Below are 26,040 nucleotides of genomic sequence, written 5' to 3'. Positions count from 1 at the left end.
CATCAAAATGTGTTGAGTGCCAAATTCAATGAGTTTCTGTACAGTCAAGTACCAACATATGAGTGTTAAAATTTATTACAGTAAAGGACACATTGCCATCAATGCCCCTCAGAATACTTCTCCTCCCCCGAACACCCTTATCCCATTGTTCTTACTACTTTCTGCAGCAGTTCAGGAGTCCTCTCTCCTGAGTATCTTTAGTTGCACCATCATGGCTTCCCAGATGTCCTAATCAATTAAACACATTTACCTTTCATGGTCACTTTGACTTTGGCAAAGAGCCAGAAGTCAGTCACACAGTGCCAGATTCAATGAATAAGGTGGATGAATAAGCTGTATTTTTGTTTGGTTAGGCTTTTTTGGTTTTTATGAGTCTGCCTTTCCCTTGGATGACAGTTGGTGGCAGCATTCACTTTATTTTTGATCCATACCTCTTGAAGACAGGAAAGAAGACTTCCAGAACTGCTTCAGAAAGGGCCAAGAATGATGGGATAGGTGTGTGCTTAAAGGGAGAGGGAGTATTTTGAGGGGGATTAATGGTAATGAGTCTTTTACTGTAATAAATTTGCTTTCTTTTGTAGTGCATCATATATTTTAATAGCCCCTTGAATATGTACAGAATGCCTCACAAAGGAAGGTCACACTTTAGGATAAACCAGACATGGTCCAACCAATAAAAGGGAGAACTAACAAATACAAATTAGACCTACACTGGGGAGAAACAGTTCTTGATCCCTCTTGTGTAATAAGTATCTCAATTCTTTAAACTGGAAAAAAATAGCAAAGGTTTTTGCCAACAGATTTAAATATCCCTACTAAATGTGACATGCTAGAAAGATAAATGGATATATTATTTTATGTATTTTAATCTGGCATTCTAATAGTCATTAAGAGACCAAACACAACAAATAACAATACAGATAGTTGACATGATAGACAGATGGGTGGATTTCTGAGCTTAATTAGTGATAATGCTTTACCAGGATGGGGAAGGAATACACAAATCAATCAGGCAGAAAGTGTATCAGCCTGGGGTTTTGAATTAGCTTGGACTAAGTGGAATAATTTCTCATAATTTCATTTCCTGTAGCTCTATTTTCTCACCTGAAAAATGAGGACCTGAGCTAGGTGGACACAGAAGTTTTGTGTTGGTAGAGTTCTTCAGCAGTCAGGGTTGGAGCAAAAGGACAATGTTTTCCTGCAGATAAACTGGGAAAAGCCTGGAGAGAAATGTTTTTCCAATTGCTGTGGCTGCCTGTGGGACTGGCAGGGATAGCAAGATAAAAACGCCCAGTTTTGCTTTGGCTCAGAGGTTCAGTAACTTTTGCCAGAAACAGAAAAGGCCGAAATGTAGGCTGCTGAAGATATGAGTGATCCAGAATGTCACTGCAGGGCACAAGAATGCCTCTGTCTGGGAAACCACATGAATTCTATGAGAATCATTTCTGAAAGAAAAAAAAATACTGTGTGTTTCAGAGAAGAATGGAAAGTGTTGAGCTCAGTATCATAGCAATCACTATTACGGTGAGGAAAAAATATGAATCCCATAGCAACTATAAACAGTAATAACAAATGCTGATCCTTCCCTAAATTTACTGTGATGCTTACACCTTGTCTCCTATATTTTGCCAAACTGTCAGCAGCAAGACATCCAGACAGACATAAGTTTTAAACTGTGCAACTCCACCTTAGATGAAATGTGCCAAAGGCTCTGACTTCAGTGAAACCCGTCAGCTCCCACTCTGATGTCACAGTCCTCGTCTCATCAGACAATAATCTCAGATTCCTCTGCTACGCCCCTGGGTTTCCTATGTAAAACCACGCAAGTATGAGAAATTTGTGCAGGGGCCTCACCCGAACCCTGAAAGAAATCCCTCTTCTCACATCCACAGGGACAGGGTGGCAAAAGAAGACACAGGGGTCACAGGGAGGAAGCCAGGTGGTGGTCTCAATGTCTGGAACAACAATGAATACACCTTCAAACATTAGATAAAGAAGGCAGGAGGACACAGTTAAGCATTCTATCACAGGTACATTTTCTTCTTCTATTTTACCCCGGTCATCATGTGGTTCTGCCTTCACAACCATCTCTCTGTTAGGAGAAATTTACATCTGTCCATATTAGCATACTGAATAAAGAGCAGGTGCTGGCTGAAGCTGTCTGTCTGACATTACTTTCTGCCTGAGCCGGGGGAGGCTGTGCCATGAGAAGCAAAGACTGGGATGTGAAGGGCAACTCTGAGCCAGCAGAAGATGGGGCTTGCTGGACACCTTGTCCACATGGCGCGGCGCACTGCTTTCTGTGTGTCTCCTTGTGGACAGGGGCCTTCCGCTCACACAGTTCTCGATGAGGTGAAGCTGGCAGGCACCACATGCCTGTGATTTCCCCCTTCACACGTTTGTTTGTGTGCTTGTGTTTCATCCTTCTCAGTTGATCACAGAGAACCTTGAAAGGGAAAGGAAATTTCCCTTTGACCTTAGCGAAGAAGAACTTCCTATAAAAAGAAGAGCTTTGCAGCTGTACACAGTGGCACTGGCCTATAATTCCGGGACTCGGAAGGCTGAGGCAGGAGGATCACAAGTTGGGAACCTGCCTGGGCAACTTAGCAAGAGCCTGTCTCAAGAAAAAAAATAAAATGAAAAGGACTGGGAATACAGCTCAGTGGTACAGCACTTAGAGATTAGGTCTCAGTGTGACAAAAAAGAACTTTTCTGGGGTCCCCCCATCTTTCTGAAAAGTAACCCCTAATATAACAGGAGCTTCTTTAAAATTGGGGATTTAAAGCAAGACCCAGCCATTGTCCCAGTGAATTCTACTTTGCTCCTTTGCCTGTTCACTTTTGGATTCATTTCTCCTCTCCAGCTCATCTCAAACCCCAGGAGCCCTGAACCTTGTGGGCAGTGAGCTGACCAAATCAAGACTGCCCCCCCCCCCCGAAAGGGACAAACACCTCCCAGGAAACTGAACTGCCCCTTAAGCAGTCAGGATTTCCCAGGGGTCTAGCTATGGTGTGAGACTCAAGATGATAACCACCATCCCCTGGGTCACCAAGACAGCTCAACTGCCCCTACCTTTCCAGCCTTCCCTCATCCTGACCCCATATAACCCTACAGCTATTGTCAGTACCCATAGGCAGGTCTTAGGTCACTAGATTTCTATTCCTTTATTCTTCCTGGAATGGCCTCACTGTGTTTCCAGCTGAATGGACTCTTCACACGAAGGTGACTGAATCTGTTGAGACCCCCAAAGTCAAGCCTCAGCCTCGGACTTGGCAATGCCAGCAGGTGTTGACTGCATTCTGCTGGGCAAAATGAATGAGAAGTCAGAAACCAATGGGTTTAGAATCTGAGCTCTCTGCTTCCCAGGCTACTACCACTCGGCCTGAGCATCTTTGCTCTGCCTGGCAGCTGCCTTCCTTTTGGCCCTGGTCAGAAGAATACGCCATGCCCCTGTCAGAAGTACAGCCAGGTGTGAGCAGCCCAGAGACACTGGGAGCCCACCTCATGCTAAAGAAGTTTCTGTTTCCAAGCCTGCGCGGTTTCTGGTAACACTCTTGCAAGAGACGCATGTAGTGTAGATAGCACTGGCTTGATCTACCCTCTTCTGAGTATAGAATATGTGTTTTTTGGTCAAACAGAGAGGGAGAGGCATCAGGGAAGACATAGTGAGCACTTTTACCTGTCAGGAAAGATAAGCAAATCCCAGAACACTACAGAATGTGACAATTCATGCCATGCCCTCAAATGATTGTTATTTCACGTGCTGCATCATTCTTTTTAATATGCAGTGTTTTTACAGAGGAAAAAAAGCAGGTTAGATAATTTGTCTATGTTGAATGGAAAACCAAGCACAAAGTTTGAACTCTGAAATCCTTTTTCGATCTTTCTTCCTAGGCCAGATTTTGTTTGAGTCCAGTTTGTCATGAAATGTTCATGCTTGATATTCTTTCTTGTGATGATGAAGATTGAACCTAGGGATGTTATACCACTGAGACAGAGCTCTAGTCCTTCATGATTTATTTATTTTTTTACCTGGAGACAAAATCTCTCTAAGTTGCCCAGGCTAACCTCGAACTTGTGATCCTCCTGTCTCAAACTCCCAAGTAACTGGCCTTGGCTGGTTTGCTTGGATGCGGGGTTTTGTAACAAGTGTCTTTCCTAACCAATTCTGGCTTCTTCCAGGGGAGCCCTGACAGAGCAGGGAGGTGCTGCTCGATGCTGGCCAAGACCTGGGAGCTGTGCTGGCCTCCTTCCCTGAGGTGGTTGACACCAGTACTAGGCTCATTCCCATCAGGTTAGCTGTGAGTTGAGATCCCAGGTTCCTGAGTGGCTCCCCCTTATTTATTCATCAGTCATGCTGTGCAATGGCCTCCTTTGTCTTATCCATAGCAGGGCTCCCTGTGAACAAGTGGATCTGTGATGAGCCCCTGCCTTCTGTGACCACCTGATTGCCACTTGTGGGTTTATTCTGCCAAGGATTTTCCTGAGTGGAAAAAGAAATTGCTACTATTTCTTGAGCGTGTGGACACATAGTGCTGTACTAAGCACTTTACCTGGGTCATCTCATTTGCTTTCTAAACATCTCTGTGGGCATCACATGTCTGGACATTGAGTGTCTTTTACCTCAAAACTAGAAGTAGAGGAAATAAAAGAATGATTTGTACCACATTAGAAAGAAATCCCCTAGGAGATACATTTAAAATTGGACCAGCAAAGTACATCATCAGACATGTAACAGCATGTTTGAAACACTTGACAAAAATATTTTATGTGAAGGAAAGTACAGGTATATGTGTTTTAAAACCTATAACACACTTATAAAAACCACAGATCCTTCGCTTGCTAGTAAACTAAGTGTTTGGTACTGACTTGCCCCTTAACCATCCAGGAAAATGAGGTAAGAACTAAAATGCTGCAGGAATTCCTTTGAGACGTATTGCCTTACTCTGGTGGGAGGGAGAGGGACATTTCTTTTTCTGCTTAGGTAAATGTCAAAGTAAAAACTATCAACAGTAATTTGAGGGAAAACTGGAGCCTCTATTTTGAAATGCATTGGGAGCTTATACACTATTAGAAAAATATATTGTCCATTTATTATTACTTAACCACATTAATCATTATGGTGAATATGTTCTGAACTAATCCACACATCACACTTAGATGATTATCATGTTCCATAGAGTAATGATTTGAAGCAGTGACAGGTAAACTCTTTCCATGTTGGCCAAATGTCTAAGTGCTGACGATCCTCTGCGGAACAGAGATGCTGGCCACACCCACACTTCTATATACACAGGCAAGTGACGGGAAAAGGAGATCCATCTCTTATTACTTGAATGCTAAGGCTTCATTTTTTAAAATTTTCTACAAGGACATGACATCATTGCTATTAACAAAAATTAAACATGGGCAGAATCCTGCCTACCCATAGGGATATAAATTCCCAGGAATTTTACTGTCTAGCCATACGGTCTTTCTGGACACTCATAAGTCACTTTTAACATCCTATCTTTTGCAAATGTGAGACAGCAGCAGTCAGCAGGGGTGACTAGGGGGTAGGTATTATTTTCATTGTTTACCACTGTCCCCTCTTATCTAGCACCGTGCCTGGCTTTTAACAAGGGCCCCACAAATAATGACTATTCCGGACTCCAAAATCTGTCACTAATTGCCTGTGTGATTTGGGACAAGTCATTTAATACCAGGGACTTGGACTGAAAGAAAACACTAGTATGATTTCCAGTTCTCATATTTTACTACACTTTGACTGAATGTCCTGGGTGTTCACCAGTTTATTACAATGACTACAGGGAAAAATAGTGCTCCTCCCGAAAACACTAAGTGAAATAATCCTCATCTCCTCAGGAACCAATCCTGCACTCCTCCTCACTCAGCCTGCTATCTGCCAAAGGCACGCCCATTGCTTATGTTTTATAAAAGGGCTCCTGAAGTCCAGCCAGCATAGTGCTAACACTCCCTTACTCGAGCATGGGACATGGATGAACTCGATTTGATGTTGTCCTCATTTTGGCCCTCAGCATTTAGTTCTTCATTACAGCCTTAATTATTGCCATTTAATAAAACCAATCCCTTGGACCTTCTAATTTATCTATCTATCTATCTATCTATCTATCTATCTATCTATATATCCCTTCTCTCTGCCACTAGGAGGCAGTGTTGAGGTGGTGCTAACTTAAAACCTGCCCAAAACATGGGTGGAACATGACTCCTCAGACTTGTGATCCACTTCTAGCAATAAGGAAATACAGGATTTTAACATCTTCTTCATTAAAAAACTTACTAACAGCCCTATAATATAATGTGTATATTCCTGTTGGGACCCATTTTTTAAACATGTTGCAGTTTGGTATATTTTGTAGGTTGGGGATATTTTTGATGTTTAATTTACCATTTATCAAATCAAAATAATTCATGTGCTACTAATTACTTCTCTTTTGTTAGCTACTGAATTAATCTTTTGTGTTTGAAAGAATGTGATAAATGATTAATGACAGAGTCATTCTTTAGGACAGAAATTTTTTAAAAAGAGAAAATTAAAACCTAATTCTAAGGTCAAAGATTGATTGAATAAGACAAACTGAAACTTGTCTGATTCAACACCTTGCACCTTGCACCTTGCACCTTGCAGATAAAAGCAGCAGGGATGAGAATGAGAGGACCATTCGTTGCATGCTCACTGTTTTTTTTTAAATGTATAGTTTCATTATTATGGTCTTGTTTGCCATTAGCCTTCCTAAGCCTCCTTCCTTCCTGATTTCCAAGACTATCCTCCTAGTTGCCCTCCTGTGCCCTTCCTGAGCACTGAGGAAATCATCAAAGTTCTAGTCTTCAGAGTTCCAAACCTAAGTCTGGGAAGAGAATTTGCAAAGTATCTGCAGTCAGTCCTCACCACAGACCTCAAGTCCTTGGGCCTGAGGCCTGCAGAGTTAAGAAACCTGCATATAGCCAGGCTACTAGTTTTATCTTAGTTTTATGTGAATCATACACCAACTGTCACCTAGGCCTAGGCTTTCATGACAGCAAGTAAAGTGGGCAAATCTTTTTGTTTGTTTGTTTGTTTTTGTTTTTTTTTGGTTTTGGTTTTTCTCCGGTACCGAGAACCGAACTCACGACCTTGCGCTTGCCAGGCAGGTGCTTTTGCCGCTGAGCTAAAACCCCAGCCCCGTGGGCAAATCTTTGTAAACTCAAAGAATTATTCTCCTCAAACTATGGGAATGAAAGATAGAGAACCTCTGAAGAGATTTGGTTATGACCATCCAAGCCAGCAGACTTCTTGCAGTAAGAGACAGATCAAAGGAGTAGTATTGTTACTTGCTAGGCTATTTACCAAATACTCAAATGGAAGTACAGTTTGACCAACCATAGGACTGGGTGGTCATGCTCTTGGAAGTGTCTGTTTGTGCACAGTAATGAAGTTAGCCATTGCTCTAGCTGTTCCCCCATAATTTTTGTTTATTAATATATGGCAAAAGAGATTATCTATGCTTATTAAATGTTAGAGACTCTAGAACTTTTGAAAGACTTAATGAGCCTGAAAATGGCCTATGCAGAAAATAATGGGTAGATCTGAAGTGAGCATTTCTACTAAGAAAAGTGGAAAAGCAACCAGAAGACCCATGTAACACAGGACATCATCTGTACCACAGTGCGCTCTTGGGGAGGGAAATGAGCATGTGAAGCTCCCATTCCACACAGAAAGGCACTGAGAAAAAGAAAAACAAAATAAATACTAATGAGGTAGAGTCAGTACTGCTGGAAGCCCTTTGCCCTCAGCAGCTGAGTGAGCATCTGCAGTCTCCTCTCTGATCTGAGCTGTTTCCAGATGTAAGGTAGGGAGAAACTCCTGGGACTGGAGAAGGGGAACTGGAGAAAGGAGAGGAGTGTCGTTCTATACAGTGTGTCAGGTTCTGAGTGCCCACAGATGAACAAGAAAAATAAAGACAGATGAAAAACAAGAGGCGAAAGTCTGGGATTAGGGGGTTTACAGCCTCTCAGACAGCAGCCTCGAATACCAATTAGAGTCACCTTTTATTGAGCTTGAGAACCAAGGGCATAACTAGTACAAATGGGTGGATACCAAATGTTTTAGCAAGGATAATTAAAGGATTACCCTTCTCCAAGACATGCCTGTAATCCCAGCATTTAAGAGGCTGAGACAGGAGGATCATAAACTCAAAGTTAATCCGGGCTGTATAACGAAGCCTTATCTTAAGAAACTCTAACAAACAATAAACAAATCATTGTGTCCTCAATGCATTCTAATCAAAGAATGTCCTCTACAGAGAAGAAGGCAAGAGCTACTTCCAGAAGACACACACGTGTGCACACAAGAGCATGTGATGTCATGGCGATTGTTCTGCACACCCTCAATTCAAAATGTCTGAAACACTGAGCAGTGCATTACGATGAAGTGAACACACCACAAGATGCCCTCCTCTCTCAGACCCTCCCCATGGTCTTTCCTCCTTTCCCTCAGCTGTCATAAAAAGGTTATCATCAACTGCTCAACCATGTCATCCCAAAGCTGAGGACAAGGAGAACCCTAGATTAAAGTCTTTGGGGGACATTCTGGTGCTGTACAGATACCTACTGGTGTCTGGGTGCTGAAAGAGTCAATAAAAATGGCTAGGATATTTTTTGCTTCTTTCCAAGATGCCTCATTCTCATTATGCAAGATCATCACAGCCATTGCCAAATGAAACAGTCACCACAGTGCCTACAAATTAAAAGTGAGGACAAATCTGCCTCTGGTGAAATGGTTTTCCTGGAACGGGGTTCTGAGGATACCTAGAATTCTCGACACTTTGCAGGCTGTTTGCTGAGAATCTTCTCTACAGGGCTCCCCTTCCCGTGTTCTGCTAACAGTTCAGCAGCTGGCTTTGGTATAACTGGCCATTTGTGTGCTCCGGCCAGCGGGTCAGCCGTGGCTGTGGTAGTAAGCCAAGAGCAGGACCTCGCCCTGAGCAAATCTGGCCCACAGAACAGGCCTTGAACAAAACCTACTTCTCATTTGCCAAACACTGCCCCATTTCTGAAAGCAAGATGGGTCAGAAATACCCCAAACCACTCTTGCTTCTTTTCACCTGGACTTGTGGTATGCTGGTGAGCAGGGGTAAGAGGGCAAGAGCCGGCTGAGCAGCTGGGCTGCAGGTAATATAGTCACAGGGCTTGTGCTGGCAAAGGCTGCAGACCACAGTCCCTGGACAACCACTTATGTACATAGATGAACATTTATATAGTCAGACACTCTTCCCTAAGCAAACTTTTATCCTTGTCCACTTCTCGGTAAGAGTTTAAAGTTTTAGGAACCCTTAAATTTCAATGTAGAAAACTGTTTTCTAAAAAAAAATGTTTTTAACAATGAGCCTCATTTGCCCTAAATCATACACTAAGTTTTGTCCAAGTGCAATATTTTTATAACATTATTTTAAGCATTGAGAAAGGAAAGGCAAGAAGCAAGCCGTTATTGAGACCAACTTATTTCTTTATTTTTCTATTTTAAATTTTATTTATTTACCATGCACTCATATATACTTACTTTGTGCCCACCATTATTTTTAGCACTCTATAAATGCCAACTTGTTTAATTAGGCAACAACAGTATGAAACACGGACTAAAGTCACCTTTCATTCATAGGCGAGGACACTGAGGACAAAGGTCACATGGCCACACTTGGTCAAGTTGGGATTTTAGCTGGAATTCTGTCTGTGACATCTGTGCTCTTGACTTTACTTTCTTTCTAAGAGAAAAGTGATTTAAACTTTTAGCAAAACTGTTCACAGATGAGGATGTGAACTTCCAGATGTTTATCTAACTACAGTATCTAATTTATGCCAAATGTGACAACAATATGGTAAATAACTGATGTCAAATTAGGACAATGACACTAACAAAGATATTGTCACATCAAATTTATTTTATTTCTTTTTAAAGTGAAAGCACCTCTCTGCAGTCTCCCTGTGCTCTCCAACATGCATTCCTGAACACCAATGGCAGCAGAATTCTCTATGTATCCCCAGATGTTCCTCCCAACATCTCTACAAACAAGGTACTCAGGGCTCTATTACAGGAAGGACTCACACAGCACATTCAAAAGAGGAAAACCTATTACAGCAGCCATTGATATTTTCCTACTAATCTATCCATAACTCTGTAATGTTTGTATTGTTCCTATCCTATTTTGTAAATGAGTGTATATTTATTATTATGTGCTTCCTACAACAACCATTGAGAATAGTTAATGATTATTCAATAGGTCACTCATGTATAGCTCTATTTATTTTCTTTAGAAGCCACTTTGAAGATACCAAAATATAGTATAACAACTATTGATAATCTCCTACCTCTTTTGTCTGTAACTCACTATTATTTGTCTATTTGTTTTCCTAAGAAACTATCTTGTAGATAACCATACGTAAAACAATAACCATTGATAATTTCCTACCACTTTGTCTGTAATTTGGTAAGCCCCCCCCATTATTATGTTATCCTTCTTTTACTCTTTAAAATAAAAAAAGAGGAAAACCATGCAGCTCACTATGCTCACTATTAAATACTGCAAAAATTAGATGAATAATGAAAACTTTTATTAGACATATCCACAGTACAGCTGTTGTACTATAAGGTCAAGTTTTCAGGGTCTAACTAAACTCTGCACAGGTTATAACATCTGCACCAGTGGTGGCGAGCCCATGGCACATGTGCAACAGCAGGCACGCCAAGCTCTCTCTGTCAGTATGCAAGCCAAGTCCAGTTGCTCCAGCATTGCCCTGGCAGCCAAGTGCCAATAACCATGTATGTAGGGGCCATATGGAGGCTCAGAAAGTAGTAGTGGTGCCAGGCAATGATGTCACATGCCGTGACTAATTAGCCACGACTTGTCAGAGCTTTCACATGGCCAGTCAGTGCCTTGCCAAGGATATATATATATATATATATATATATATATATATATATACATACAGGTATATGTATATACACATATACATTTATATTTATACTTGGACTAGCTGTGAGTTTAAATGCATTTGATTTTATTAACACAAGATTTTAGCTCTGAGTTTCTATATGAATAATTAAAATTTAATGTCTAAGATTTAACCAAGAGATATCCTAAGTAAGACACTGAGATTCTTGTAATGCTGTACCTTGCCCCTGGCATATTTAAATCTCAGCATCATATTTAGCTGTTTGTGAAGAATTTATGAGGATAAGAGCAAAAATATATATAATTCCTTGAACTGGTTGTGATTTTAGCAGAAGCCCTCACAATTAGGAAATGCACTCAGATGTCTTTATCAGAGCAGGCCAAGGAATGGTGGTCACTGGAACTTTGCCTCTTGTGCTGGTGGTCAGCAAGTTCAAGAGGAGTCTAGCTGAGAATCACTGCAAGAGATTGTTGCTTCAGGGAATGTACAGTTCTTAGTGTTAAGTAATAGTATTAGGTATTTTTTGGTATAGAGATAGATTTGGGTTTTTTTGTTTGTTTGTTTTTGTTTTTCTCTGGTACCAAGAATCGAACTCATGACCTTGTGCTTGCCAGGCAGGTGCTGTGCTGCTGAGCTAAATCCCCAGCCCCTAGAGATAGATTTATATTGAGTACTTCATTTTAAAAAAATTTTTGTGTTTTTCCAGACTCTAAGTCTTGAGCTCCAAAAAATGACTACAGAAAAAAAAAAGCAAAACAGAGAGTGTTTTACTGAAAACAGATAGTGGAAGATCATTCCACGAGGCCTGGACAGAGTTACCTGGAGTCACTGAACACAGTGGGAGAGCATTGTGTTCCATGCAGTGACAGTGCTTGTCACACAGTGTCAGACAGCACTGTGACACCAGACACAAAAGTTTTGCTGAACTTGGTGAAAATGAAAGAAGAGCATTTCTGGAAGGGAAACTGAGGAAATATCATTCTCAGTATCTTAGTTTTTGCAACTACCTCTCTAAAACAAGTCATGTGCCACCTGCCAGCTTTCAGATTTCACTGCGCATAGCAAACATGGTAAACCCTCTCTGATGGGAATTTTATCAAAATGGCCATGCTGTCTGGGAATAATTACCTTTTGCATGATTTCCTAAGCAAGGGTAAAATTATGCAATGCATCTCTGAGATGCCACTGGGCAGAAATATTGTTAAAGATTGAGTCAGTGCTGTACTGTGCATGGCAAGTGATGTTAGTCAGCAGCTCACCACTGATTTATAAAAGCCAGCCTGTTATTCCCTGTGGTTGGATGAAAGCACAAATATAAATAACTTGTGATGTTAGCTGCAATTTTGTATTATGTTGTTGGTGGCATCATAAGAGAAGAGCTGGTGGAATTGATATATTTTCCTGGAAGACCACAAGGGATGGATACCTGCAATGCTGTGATGGAGGCTTCTATGACACAAGATCTAAGATCAGAAACACTGGTTTCAATTACTAGTGACAGGGCACCTAGCATGGTGGGGCAGCATCTGGCTTCATACAGTTCTTTGTTAAGGAAGTAAAACATCCAATGTTTCTGTTTCATTGTATTATACATCAAGACACTCTTTGTGCTAGTGAAAGCCACAAAAATTAGATAGTATCATTAAAGATGTCACCAAAATGGTGAATTACAGCATGGCTCATGTTCTTAATTTTTGACAATTTTTAAGTGCTTTATGATAGGTTCAAGCACAGTGTAATGCTTTACTTATGTACAATAATGTCAGGTGGCTGAGCAGAGGATGAGTCCTGGAGAGATCTGTAGTCTGCTTGGATGAAATTAGGCTGTTAATGAATGAAAAAGGACAGGAATATCCACAGCTCATGGACATGGCCTGGTTTAACAACCTCACATGTTTTAGATTTTACACCATACTTCATGTACTGAAAAAAAACTTAATGGTGTAGTGAAAACAGCAAAAAGGATGTTTTGTGATATCAAAACGTTTGAGAGAAAAGTGCAAGTTTTTGAAAAAGACCTTGAAAGTGAGCAGCCCAAATGACTTCCAAATCTAACAACGCATTTAGAAAATTCTACGACATTTGCAGGCAATCCTATCATACAAAGAAACCTACAAGGAATTTTCTAGCATTGTAGCAGTTCCAAAGGAGAATTTCAGTAACAGATTTTTACTAAATCTGTTCCATAAGATGAAGACAACTTTATGTTTTCTTGCTTTTCCACATAAAGCCAAATTTGAAGAACTCTATCTTTCTTATTTACAGTGGATAGATTTTTGGAAATCTGGTAATGGAGCTTTTGGAATTTTGAGAAAGCTTCATCTAGAAAAATAAATTCTATTACCCGTGTGCAACACTTAAGAAAATAGGAAAGGGGGCTGGGGATTTAGCTCAGCGGCACAGCACCTGCCTGGCAAGCGCAAGGTCGTGTGTTTGATTCCCAGTACCAGAAAAAAACCAAAAACCAAAAACCAAACAAACAAACAAAAATTTCATTTTGGGGCTGGGGATTTAGCTCAGCGGTACAGCACCTGCCTGGCAAGCGCAAGGTCATGAGTTAGGTTCCCGGTACTGGAAAAAAAAAAAAAGAAAAAAAAAAAAAGAAGATAGAAAAGATAGTGTATGAAGGGATGACAAAGGACAGCACCATTGGAAGTTCTGAAAATGAAATCCTTAAGGTGCAGCATTCTCTGCCACATAATTTTAAGTCAATGCAGGCACTTGAGATTGCTTTTCTTGCTTTGTTTGGATCCTCTTCTGCTTGTGTGCAGCTGTTTTCAGCTCAGAATTGTATCAAATCTGATACAAGACACAGACTAATAGATGCCCTCAGTGCTGCAGGGGTTGTTCTCAAAGTAACAATGTGTGAGTCAAGGCTTGACACATTATCAGCATGCACACAATAGCAAAATTTGCATTAATTGTTCAAAAGCAGACCAAACACAAACTTACCTTTCAATAAAAAGCTGTTTATATCTTTGAAAACTGTTATCATGTTTTTCTTTTAAGATGAAAGATATTAATGTATGGGTTGTTTTTTTTTTTAACTAAAACCTCAATATTCAAGTTTAATTGCAGTGTTGGCACTTTATGATAAATAAGTGGGATTTGGGTTATGGATTGGGCACTTGGTCTCTAAAAGTTTGCCATCAGTTGTTTATACTAATAGAAAGTTACAACTTGGGAGGAGGCATAAAAGAAGCTATGAAGGTATGGATGGGATCAAAAGATGTTATCCGCATATAAAATAAAGTTATAATTGTACGGTGTTAAGGCTTTAGACTTTAAAGTCAGTTATTATGGTTTTCTGTGACTGATTTTGAATTGATTAATATGAAAAAGATAGCCAGCCATGATGCCACACACCCCTATCCCAGCATTCTGGAAGGCTGAGACAGGAGGATCACAGGTTTGAGCCTAGCCTTGGCAACTTAGTGACTTAGCAAGACTCTATCACAAAATAATACATAAATAAATACATAAATAAGGACCATGGCACTAGCTCAGTGGGAAAGCTTTAGATTTAATTTACAGTATTACACATGAAATAAAATAAAATATTAAAATAGTCTATAGTTCTCTATTAACTTCAACACAAATCATAGCTCCTTAGGGGAGTGTTAGGTTTTTTATCAAGTTGCTTCTATCAAATACACGTTTCCACTCAGACTTTCCCCAAAGCACTCTTGCGCATGCACTTTTTCATGTGTTACTCTGCCGTAAGCCATCATACCCATCCCCCGCTTGCACTTAATCTAACCAATCCTTACCCTTCTTCAAACAGCATCTCAGTGACTCTCCAAAGACTGCTCTCCCACCTTTGCCAGTGATGTGGCTTTTTATAGACATGTTCTCATGTCTACAATTCAGGTGAGGTTATATTCTTTTGGACAATATTTTTTAAAAACCTATAATTACGTGGTCAGTCCTATATGCTCTCCAAAACATTGAACTATTTGAGGAAAATACTTTAATTTTTCATCTTTTAATAGCTAGCTTGTAGTATAGTACCTCTCACAGAGGATCAATACATGTAGTTTGTAGAATTCACATATACACAAAAATGTCAAACAGCTATCAAAGTAAATTAAATGAAATGTTCCTCAGGGGTACTTGGGAGAACAATGGTAACCTTAGCTATGATGTTAGAAACTGCTGGTCACAACAGTGAACTCTCTCCACTGTGACATGAGTATAACAAGAGTCCAACGTAGATACAAGATCAGACATGTGCACCCAACACAGCATGAATGACATCCAAAGAAACTGTCATACTATCTTCAACATATTCAACAACATTTCCTCAGGTTCATTTCCTCCTTTGCATTAAATGTTTAAATATTCCCTAGTAGATTGTATTTTTAAAATCACTTATGCAAAAGGCGTGGAACATCTTAACAATTCAAAAGGTTACTATATTTTGGCATGATTGTGCATGGAAGTTCTTAAACGGAATTTCTGGTTTTCCAGGAATATTCATACTGATCTCTATAGTGGATGTACCAGTGTACTTTCCCACCAGCAATGTAGATTAGTCCCTGTCCCACCATATCCACACAGAACTATAGCAATTATTGTATGATTGCTTGATGATTGCCACTTATCTGGAGTAACATGAAATCTTAGTGTTGTTTAACTTGCATTTCTCTAATAGCAATCAAAGGTGAACATTTTTTCATATATTTACTGGCTATTTGTATTTCTTCTTCTAAGAAGAATCTATTTCACTTGCCCATCTTATGATTATTCTTTTATTTTTGGAGGCCTAGTTGGTTTGAGTTTTTTGTACATTCTATGTAGTAATCCTCTGTCAGAATAGTAGCTAGGAAAAGTTTTTCCCATTTTATAGGATGTCTCTTCACTATCTTGCTTGTTTCCTTTGCTGTGCATAAGCTTTTCAATTTTATCTAATCAGATTTATTGGCTTCTCTTGATACTGCTTTTACAATTGGAGTTCTGTTCTGAAAGTCACTGGCTACACTTATGACTTCAAGAGTTTTACCATTTTTTATCTTCCAGGAGCTTAAGTGTTTCAGTTTTAATATTTGTATATTTCATGCACTTTGATTTTATTTTAGTAAATGCTGATAGACATATATGTCTATCAAATACAGACCTATATGTCCATGTGGACAACCAGTTTTTCCAACATCATTTGCTGAAGAAGTTTTGTTCCCTTCAGCATATGTTTTTGGCCCCTTTGTCAAAGATCAAATAGCTAAATGTGTCTAGGATTATTTCTTCATTCTTGTTTCTGTTCCACTGATCCACATTTCTGTTCTTGTGCCAATATCATGCTGTTTTGTTTTTTTTTTTTAAATCACTATAGTCTTGAGTTATATCTTGAAGTCAGGTATTGTGCCTTCTACTTTGCCCTTGATGCCCAAGATTGCTTTCACTGTTGTGTCTCTCTGCTGGTTCCATATGAATTTTACAATTTTTTCTAGTTCTGTGAGGAATGCAGTAGTTATTTTGATTGGGAATGCATTAAATCTATACATCAGTTTTGGAAGTATGGCCATTTTGATGTCTGTTCTGCTTATCCAGAAACAAGAGATATCTCCTCATTTTCAATTTTCCTTTTTGAGCTCCTTTTTTAGCATTTCACTGTAGAGGTTTTCACTTCCTTGGTCATGCTAATTCCTAAGTATTTAATTTTTCTTGATGCTATTGTACATAGTATTACTTTTCTATTTTTTCTCAGCAAATTAATTATTGGTATATAAGAAAACTATTGATTTTTTGTGTTGATTTTGTGTACTGTTACATTACTGAATTTGATTATTAATTGTAGGAGTCCTTTTGTGGAGTTTTTTGAGTCTTCTATAGGCAGAATCATGCCATCTGCAAATAATGATAGACTTCTTCCTTTCCTGTGCAAATTCCTTTTCTTTTTCTTGCTTGATTGCACTAGCTAATGTTTCAAGTACTAAGCTGAACAAGAGTGGTGATAGTGGGCATCTTGTCTTTTTTCTGATTTTGGAGGAAAAGTTTTCAGTAGTTTTTTTCCACTTATTACGATGCTGGCTGTTGGTTTGTCATAAATGGCCTTTTATCAGATCAAAGTAAAATCTTTCTATACTTCTTTTCTTTCTTTCTTTCTTTCTTTCTTTCTTTCTTTCTTTCTTTCTTTTTTTCTTTTTTTTTTTTTTTTTTTGTCTTTTTGAGACAGGGTCTCACTATGCAGTTCACGCTGGCCCTCAGCTCACTTTGTAGCCCAGGCTGGTCTTGAACTTGCAACGATCCTCCTGCCTCAGCCTACCAAGTGCTGGGATTACAGGCATGTGGCACCATGCCGAGCTATACCTATTTTCTTTATAGATTTTATCACTAATTGTTGGATGTTGTTGAAGAGTTCTGCTGTATGTTTTGGTGACTCACTGGGTGTTGTGTGGGAGTGTGGGATTAAGTTTCTAGGTGTTGGGGCTGGGGATTTAGCTTAGTGGCATAGTGCCTGCCTGGCAAGCGCAAGGTCGTGAGTTCGATTCCTGGTACCAAAAAAAAAAAACAAAAACAAAAAATAAAAATTTAAAAAAGTTTCTCGGTATTTACAAATTTCCTGTACTTTTCTGTGATTGATTTTCTCTTTCAGGAGGGTCTTTGTGTGGCTGCTCCCATGTTGTGCATCAATTCAAAACATTCACCTTTGATGGTCATTTTGACTTCAGAGAAGAACCGGAAGTCACACCATGCCAAACCTTGTGAGTAAGGTGGAGGAGGACATGCCATAGTGTTTTCATTTGAATAAAATTTCCCTAAGTGTTTTGAATCAACATAGGAAGTTGAGGTAACCATAAAAAGACATTCACAATAGGTGATATCTAGAACTGCCTGAGAAAATGGCAATAATGATGGGATAAGTGGGTTTCAAACCGAGGGGAGTATTTTGAAAAGGACCAGTGGCAGTATGTCTTCACTGTAATCATTTCTTCCTACTAAACACACACTCTGTGTTTTGGTAAGCCTTTACATATGAATGTATAAATGAATACTGACTCAATAAAGCAGTGATTCTAGTATCTTCTTGAGTTTAAAATGTATGTAGAAATAAAATACATACCAAAAAATTAAAAGTGGAAAGGAGTTTAGACTTTAAAAGGTATAAAATTTTAGAATATTTAAAAAGTTGTAAAATTAAGATTTTATAGAAGAGTGTAATAAATTAAGAATTCATGTAGTCATGCTTAAAAAAATTGTTGTACTTATCTATTATAGTAATTTATCATACTTTGTACTTTCCCTTTCAGTTACATATATGTCAAAACTGTTTAGTTACAAAATAAACCATACTCCAAATTGTCAAATTAAAAATTCATATTATAATCATTAGCTAATTTCTAGAAGATTAATAAAATTATTTACAAAAAAGATTCACCATAGCTAGGACAATTTGAGCAGCAAAATGAACATAGTAATATTGGATTATAACTCAAAGTATGAAAGTAAATGTCTATGAGTCTATACATGCAAGTAAAAATTGAAATGAAGTAAGGGAAAAGAGCCAAACCCATCCTGTAAAACACTTCTAAATGAGTTATGTAGGTACTTCAGCCTAAAAAGAGAATGTAGTGCCCCACTCTTTCAGTGTGTGCTGTACATAGGAATTTAGTTTTCTTTTTTTCTGTTTTACAATTTCTTTTTTTTTTATTTTAAAAATAAAAGGAGGAAAATATTAACAGACAGGCAACCTTTTACAAAATAACATAGTAATTTGATACAATGAATTGAGACAAAGGAATGGAACATAACTTTACAGTAGAAAAAGCCAACATCAACTCAGGTTCATAATAAGGTTGAAATAGTTATCACTGTTGTGAGTAATACTGATATAGTATATGCAATAATATGATATGAAAATGGACTTTACCTCTGTATTCCTCCATTCTGCAGCAGATATCTCCAGTCAAATCATGAGGAAAATATCAGCTCCAATTGAGGGACATTCTATCAAACAGCTGACTAGTATTCTATGAAACTGTCAAAGTCATCAAGAAAACTGCAACAGTCTTAGAAACTGCTACAATTAAACTAAGCCCAAGTAATCTTGCTTAGTACACCTAAAGTGATATCTGAATAGGAAGCTTACATTAGGTAGAAGTAAAACAAATTGCAATGTATTTCAACTTCAGTTAATTATAATCATTCAAGGTAACAAAGGTACCATAGTAAGGTAAGTGATAGTAATACGGGGAGGCGGATGCGTACGAGAATGATCTGTCCTATCTTTGTACCCTACTCACACTTTCTCATCCCTGAGACACAATACCCAACACTCACAACTTAAAGGAGGAAAGATTTGTTCTGGCCCAGGTTTTAGAGATTTGCCCTGCAGGGAAGAAAGTGGGGAGCAAGAAAAGCTCAGTTCTGGCTCTGAAGATGAAGCGTGGCAGAGGGAGGTATCAGAGGAAGGGCTGCTCCCCTTACCCTGTCAGGAAGCAGAAAGAGAAAGCAGCCAGGGAGGGAGATTTACTCTCACGTACAGCCCCAGTGCGCCCCTCAGCCGGCCCAGCGGAGAGCAAGTCCCCATGGCCCCCTCTTCCAAGAGAAGTGAGGGGTGAGGCTCCTGGGGACATCTAGATACAAACCAGAGCATGTAGCAAATACTTTTGTGGAAGTCTAAGGCTCTTCTAAGTTAAGAAAAATAATAGAATAAAATACAATAATAAAAACAATATTTTAATTCTATTACTTTAAAAGAATAACAGAGAAGTGAATGCAAAAATATTAAAATACAAAAAAGCAATAAGATAAATTTAAAATTCACATTTATTAGTCTTTATGCTAAAGATAAATACAAGAAATCTACATATAAAAATAACTACCATTACCAAGATCAAATCTTTTTCTTTGCTTTTTGTGGCCTGGGGATTGAACATATGGCTTTGCACATGCCAGATAAATATTCTGCAACGGAGCTACATCCTCAACCATATTTAAAATCTTAGCTTGAGGCAGGATCTTGCTAAATTGCTCAGGCTGGCCTTAAATTTGGAATCCTCATGCCTCAGCCTCCCAAGTAGCCAAGATTACAGGCAAGTGCCATGACACCTGGCTCAAAAATTAATTTTTAAAATGCCTACTTTATGCTTCTTACAAAAAATACCTTTAAATTTCAAGTACAAAATATAGCTGAAAATAAAATTATAGAGAGATACTATACAAACACCAATCAAAAAAAATTGAAAAGCTTGTTTAGATGTACCAATATTGTAGAAAGATATAGGCATACTAGATATGACAAATATAAATGTCATAAAATATGAAACCAACAAGGACAAACAGACAAACTCCAATCATAGAAAAATAATTTAGCACAGCACTGAGGAAATTTCTGCCCCAGGGCTGTATACATGATCATCTCCTGGATACAGCAGGATAGGGAAAAAGAAGTTAGATGGATCCAGAAATAGTTACCTGCTCACCTGTCCCCACATACTGGGAGTACTGTGATTAGGAACATCCTGTGGGCTGTTCATACCCACCAGCAAGCACTACAGGGGTGCCCCCAACAGCCCCTTTTGGAGAGAGCTGAGGACAGAGAGCCCTGAGGGCTAGAAAGTGATACTCCAGGGAAGGAGACTAGAAAGGCCCACAGGTAGAGGGACAGAGTGAGACACCTAGGTTACAGCCATTCTGGCAAAGTACTGGACAGAGGTTAGTAGAGGAAAATACAGAGGCAAAGGAGGAAACAAAACTATCACTTTTCACAGATGACATGTTTTATATAGAAGATGCAAACATTCCATGAAAAGACTCTCTAAACTAAAACTCAAGTTCAGCAATATAGCAGGATCTAAAATCAGCACACAAAAATCAATGACATTCTTGTACAATAATAACAAACTTACTGAGAAAGAAATTTTAAAAATAATACCGTCTCTATAGCTTCAAAAGCATTAAATACTTAAAAGTTAATCTAACCAAGAGAGTAAAAGACCTTTGTAACAAAAACTATAGTACTGTGAAAATGGAAAGATATCTTGTTCCTAGATAGGCAGAACTGATATTGTCAAAAAGGCCATACTTCCAAAATTGATATATAGATTTAAGGCAATCCCAACCAAAACACCTATAGCATTCTTCATAGAACTAGAGAAAACAATTCTAAAACTTATGGAATCAAAAGGGAGCCAGACTAGCCCAAACAATCCTGAGCAATAACATCAAAGCAGGAGGCATTACAATCCCAGATTTCAAATTATATTTCAAAGTTATAGTTATAAAAATAGCATGGCACTGGCACAAAAACAGATATATGGATCAGTGCAGTAGAGGAGAGGATGCTGAAACATTTCCAGTCACAGTCAAGTCATCTGATATTCGAGAAGAGGAAATACATACCCTGGAGGAAAGATGGCCCCTTCAACAAATGGTGCTGGGAAAATTGGTGGTCCACAGGTAGAAGACTGAGTCTAGATCTGTATCTATCACCATGTACTAAAATAAAATCCCAATGCATCTGACCTAAATATTAAAACAGAAACACTCTGTTGGAAGATAAAATATGTAAAACTTTGGCATAGATACTTTTCACCAGAATCCCACAAGAAATGACATAAACAATCAGCAAATGGAATGTGTCAGATTAAAAAGCTTCTGTAAAGCAAAAGAAACAACTAACTGAGAGAAGAGACAAAATTAATAGGAAATTTGGGGCAGCTACTACTTGAACTGAGGACTAGTATCTAAAATATATTAAAAACTCAAAAAATTAGACCCCTCAGAATAAAAGATCCAGTCAAAAATGGACATCTGCAATAAATGGGCACTACTCAGGAGAAGTACAAATGGCCAGAAAATACATGGAAAAATGTCCAAAATCATTGCCCATGTGAGAAATGCAAATAAAAACAACACCATGATCCCATCTTACTTCAGAAAGAACAGCTATTAACAATAAATCAAATAAAACAAGTGCTGGTGAGGTTGCAGGGGACAAAGACCTCTTCTACCTTGTTGGTGGGGATGTAAACTAGTACAAATGCTATGACAATCCACATGGAAATTCCTCAAAAATCTAAAAATAGATTCCATCTGACCCAGCTATTCCCCTTTTAGGTATCTTCTTCAAAGAGTTAAAGACATCATGTTGCTATTACCATGGTTATAGCAACACAACTCATAATAGCTAAATCTTAGAAGCATCTTCTATGTCCAATGACAAGGGTAAAGACAATGTATTTACACACAGTGGAGTAATGTGGCACTTATACACACTCAGTCATGAAGAAGAAAGAAATCTGAGTCCATTGTAGGAAAAAGGATGCACCATGAAATCATAATATTAAGTGACATAAACAGACATGCAAGTATAATATCACATGGTTTGTCTTACATGATAAACCTGAAATAGAAATAGTTTGAAGGGCAAAGTCAAAGACACATAATATGAAATAAGGAAATCAATTATTGGCAGGTGAGAAGGGGAACTAGAGATGGAGGGTCACAGGAAGGAAGTGTGGGGAAGGAAATAAAAACTAATCAAGATGTGCTACGTGCATGCACCAGCTCACCATAATGAGTAAGTCATCCCTACAGTCAGCACCTATAGACACACTGAGGAATGTCACTAGCACTTCCACCCAGTTACGAGAACTAAAGCTGTCTCTGAAATTGCAAAATGTATCCTGATTTATTAGATCTCACATTATTCATATAAAAAAAATGGATAGATAGGTAGTGTTGGGAGCTGCTTAAGCTGGAAAATAATTACACGTGCAGGATGAAGCCAGCCTGAGAACACCGGAGCCCCTCAGAGTAAACAAGCCCCTGGGAGTAAACAAGCCTTTGTAACTTGTTAACTGGTTGCTGGGCAGCGAGACAAAAAGTTAACCAACCTCTCCAGGGTATAAATAAATGCTTTACTGTTTTTGGGCAGTCCTCTTGCTCATCAGGCAAGAGGTAACTCCACCTGACCCCAGCTATCTTCTCTTTTCTTTCTAAATCCTCTAGCTGTTTTCTCCCGGGGAACACTGAGAGTCCCATAACTGGTGCCCAACGTGCGGCCCTCAGTAAGGAAAGTGGTTGGTGAAGAGACATTCCCCAGAATTTGTGCACACAGCAGGGTGGGGGGAGTGGATTGGTAGGTCAGTAGTTAGCACTGGAGTGCTATATTGACAATTATCAGATGTAAAGAGTGGGGCATGGAGGTCTACTGACCTTAAACAACATAGTTACAAAAAATAAGCTTAAGAGAAGGCAAAAAGGAGAAAAATATATTAAATTGCTAATAGTTAAAAATGAAACAAACAGTTTTAAAAACCACAGATGTTTACAGATATATGTAAAAATGTATGCTGTTTTCATGGTTCCTGTCTTTACTTTTCTCTTCTGGATTGTGGATAGAAGGGGTTTTAAAACCTCAAAGGGTTCAGCTGGAAACTACACTTTAAAGTTATGTCCGGAGGGACAAGGGTGGCAGCACTGCTGGGGGGAGGGGCGCAAAGTAGGTTCAGGGAGAGCCCCGGGCTGGGGTTCTAGGCAGACCCAGCTGGGACCTGCCAGTCACCTGTGTCTGCCTACATCCTGTCCAGCTCCAGCCACTGGCGCATGCTGCCAGCTACCAGCATGTGCGCCAGGAACCCGACGAGCGGGTCATGACCATGGTGCACCCTGGTTCTCCCCGCGGCCAGCGCCACAGGACTGGGCAAGGCTGTGCCCGAGTTTAGCACCGGAAATTTATCCGGCTCAAATCAGTGCCTTCGCTCAAAATTCGGGAAAAAACCAGACATCCAGGGGCCAGAGTGAGAGCCCAGGACAAGAGCTACAACTGGCGCGCCAAGAAAAACTTGTGCCCCTCTGCTGTGCAGCCTGCCTGCTTTCCTGTGGGGAGGGGAAAAAATGTGGAGGACAGCCCATTCCAGGTAGTAAGACTATGGAGCCATTGCTAGGAGCTCAACCTTCCCTGAGTGGAGGCTTGGACCTCGGTCCCTCCTCCAGATTCATATTAACTCCAAAAAATGGGGCCCCAAACTATTCCTACTGGAATCTATGTACCTTGCCTTAGGGTATAGTGGGGCTCCCGCTAGGCTGCAGCAGTCTTATTTTAATAGGTCAAAATCTGGTGTTATCGATGCTGATTACACAGGGGAAATCAAGATCATGGTTCAATACACTCAAACTACTGTTCAAATCACCCCAGACTCTCGTGTCGCTCAGTTAGCCATTCTTCCCTTGACAAAAATTGGAAAATTTTATAAATAAGGAAAGGGGACCCAAGGGCTTTGGGTCTTCTGACACCTATTGAGTTCAACAAATAAAACAAAACAGCCCCCAGATGGAATTGACTGAAATTGAAAGAAATTCAGAGGGCTTCTAGACACAGGGGCAGATGTTTCAGTTATTGCCCAACAGCACTGGCCTAAAGCATGACCTCTGGGTGAGGCCACTATAGACCTGCAGAGGGTGGGCAGTGTTTCCTCACCCCAGCAAAAGTGCTAAATTGCTAACCTGGAGGGATGCAGAAGGCCATTCTGGTTATTTCTCTCCTTATGTCCTCTCCCATATGCCAGTCAGTCTATGGGGTCCTGATGTGTTACAGGATATGGGGGCATTCTTGGTTAGTCTTAACTCCCTGGTGACTCATCAGATGTTGCAACAAGGTTTCTTTCCCACTCAAGGGCTTGGTAAAAACAGTCAAGGAAGAAAAGAACCTCTTTCAGTTACTCCTAAAAGGGACCACCTTGGTATGGGCCACTCATCCTCACATTTTCAGGAGGGGCCTTGGTCTCTTCTTCAACCCCACAGATGGCATCCAAGATAACCTGGATGTCCGATTACCCTGTTTGGGTTGATCAGTGGCCCCTTGCTCAGGAGATTATAGCAGCTCATACACTGATTAATGAACAGATGATGGCGAGGTACCTAGAGCACTCCAGTAGCCCATGGAACACCCCATTTTTTCTAACAAAAAAAAAGTCAGGAAAATGGAGATTGCTCCAAGACTTGCGGGCAGTCAATTGCACCGTGGAACCTATGGGAGCACTACAACCAGGATTGCCCAATCATGTAGCTATTCCCTTACATTTTTCTCTTATGATGATTGATTTAAAGGACTGTTTTTTTTTCTATTCCTCTCCGCCCTCAAGATAAGAAACGTTTTGCTTTCAGTTTACCCTCTATTAATAATCAAGCCCTATGCGCCACTTCCAGTGGTGTTGTCTGCCACAGGGAATGGCAAATAGTCCAACCCTGTGCCAAGAGTTTGTGGCTGCAACCGTTTTGTCAGTATGACAGGCCTATCCATTACATAGATGACATTCTTCTAGCTCATGAATCCCCATCCACCTTACATCAAATATTTATCCAATTAGATGATGCTCTTCACCATGCAGGTCTAGCGGTAGCCCCTGAAAAGGTGCAAACTCTTGCACCTTTTCCATATTTGGGTCACCTCATCCAACAGAGACATAGTGTGCCCCAAACAGTTCAGATCCAAGTTCATCATCTTACAACACTAAATGATTTTCAGACTTTACTTGGTAATATTAATTGGCTCTGCCCACCTCTTAAGCTAACTACTCGTGACTTAAGTCCTCTCTTTGACATTCTCAAGGGAGACCCGGCCCCTTCTTCTCAAAGAACACTTACATCAAAGGCTAAAACTGCCTTAGATAAAATTAATCTGGCTTTTTCTAATGCTCAGCTCTCTAGAGTTGACCCATCTTTGCCAACACTGTTAATTATTTTCCCAACTCAGTCTATGGCCACAGGGGTCCTGTGGCAGTCTCAGGGACCTTTACAATGGTTACATATGCCACATACTCCACATAAAGCTATTACTCCCTTTTATAATGCTGTGGAAGAACTAACTGCATGTGGAAAAACACATGCTATCCAGCCTTTTGGTCATGAAGTGCAAACTATCACTGTTCCTTTTTCTTCAATTCAACAAAAGTGGTTATGGCAATTTTCATCCTCTTGGCAATCTGCATTGGCTAATTTCCCTTGTGTTATTGTCATTATCCTTCAGGTAAATTAATTCAATTTGCTTCCCTCACACCTTTTGTCTTTCCTTGAAAAATAAGGTCAGTTCCCATAGTAGGAGGCATCTCCATCTTCAAGGATGGCTCATCTTCAGGTAAGGGAGGT

The 26,040-nt window shown here is 39.7% G+C and overlaps 1 long non-coding RNA gene across 1 annotated transcript in view; it reads left to right on the top strand.

Moving 5' to 3' along the window:
• The window catches only part of LOC106147288, a 58,255-nt gene extending 40,378 nt beyond the window's left edge, over window positions 1-17,877 (top strand). Inside the window, exon 3 of the long non-coding RNA XR_001232111.1 lies at window positions 17,543-17,877. This is a non-coding gene — a long non-coding RNA (uncharacterized LOC106147288). The remainder of the gene's footprint in view (window positions 1-17,542) is intronic.
• Window positions 17,878-26,040: the final 8,163 nt, after the last annotated feature.

This window comes from Chinchilla lanigera, unplaced genomic scaffold, assembly GCF_000276665.1.
Source record: "Chinchilla lanigera isolate Chin_1 unplaced genomic scaffold, ChiLan1.0 scaffold00139, whole genome shotgun sequence".
NCBI classification, from domain to species: Eukaryota; Metazoa; Chordata; class Mammalia; order Rodentia; family Chinchillidae; genus Chinchilla; species Chinchilla lanigera.
This window is presented reverse-complemented; position numbering and strand designations above follow the sequence as displayed.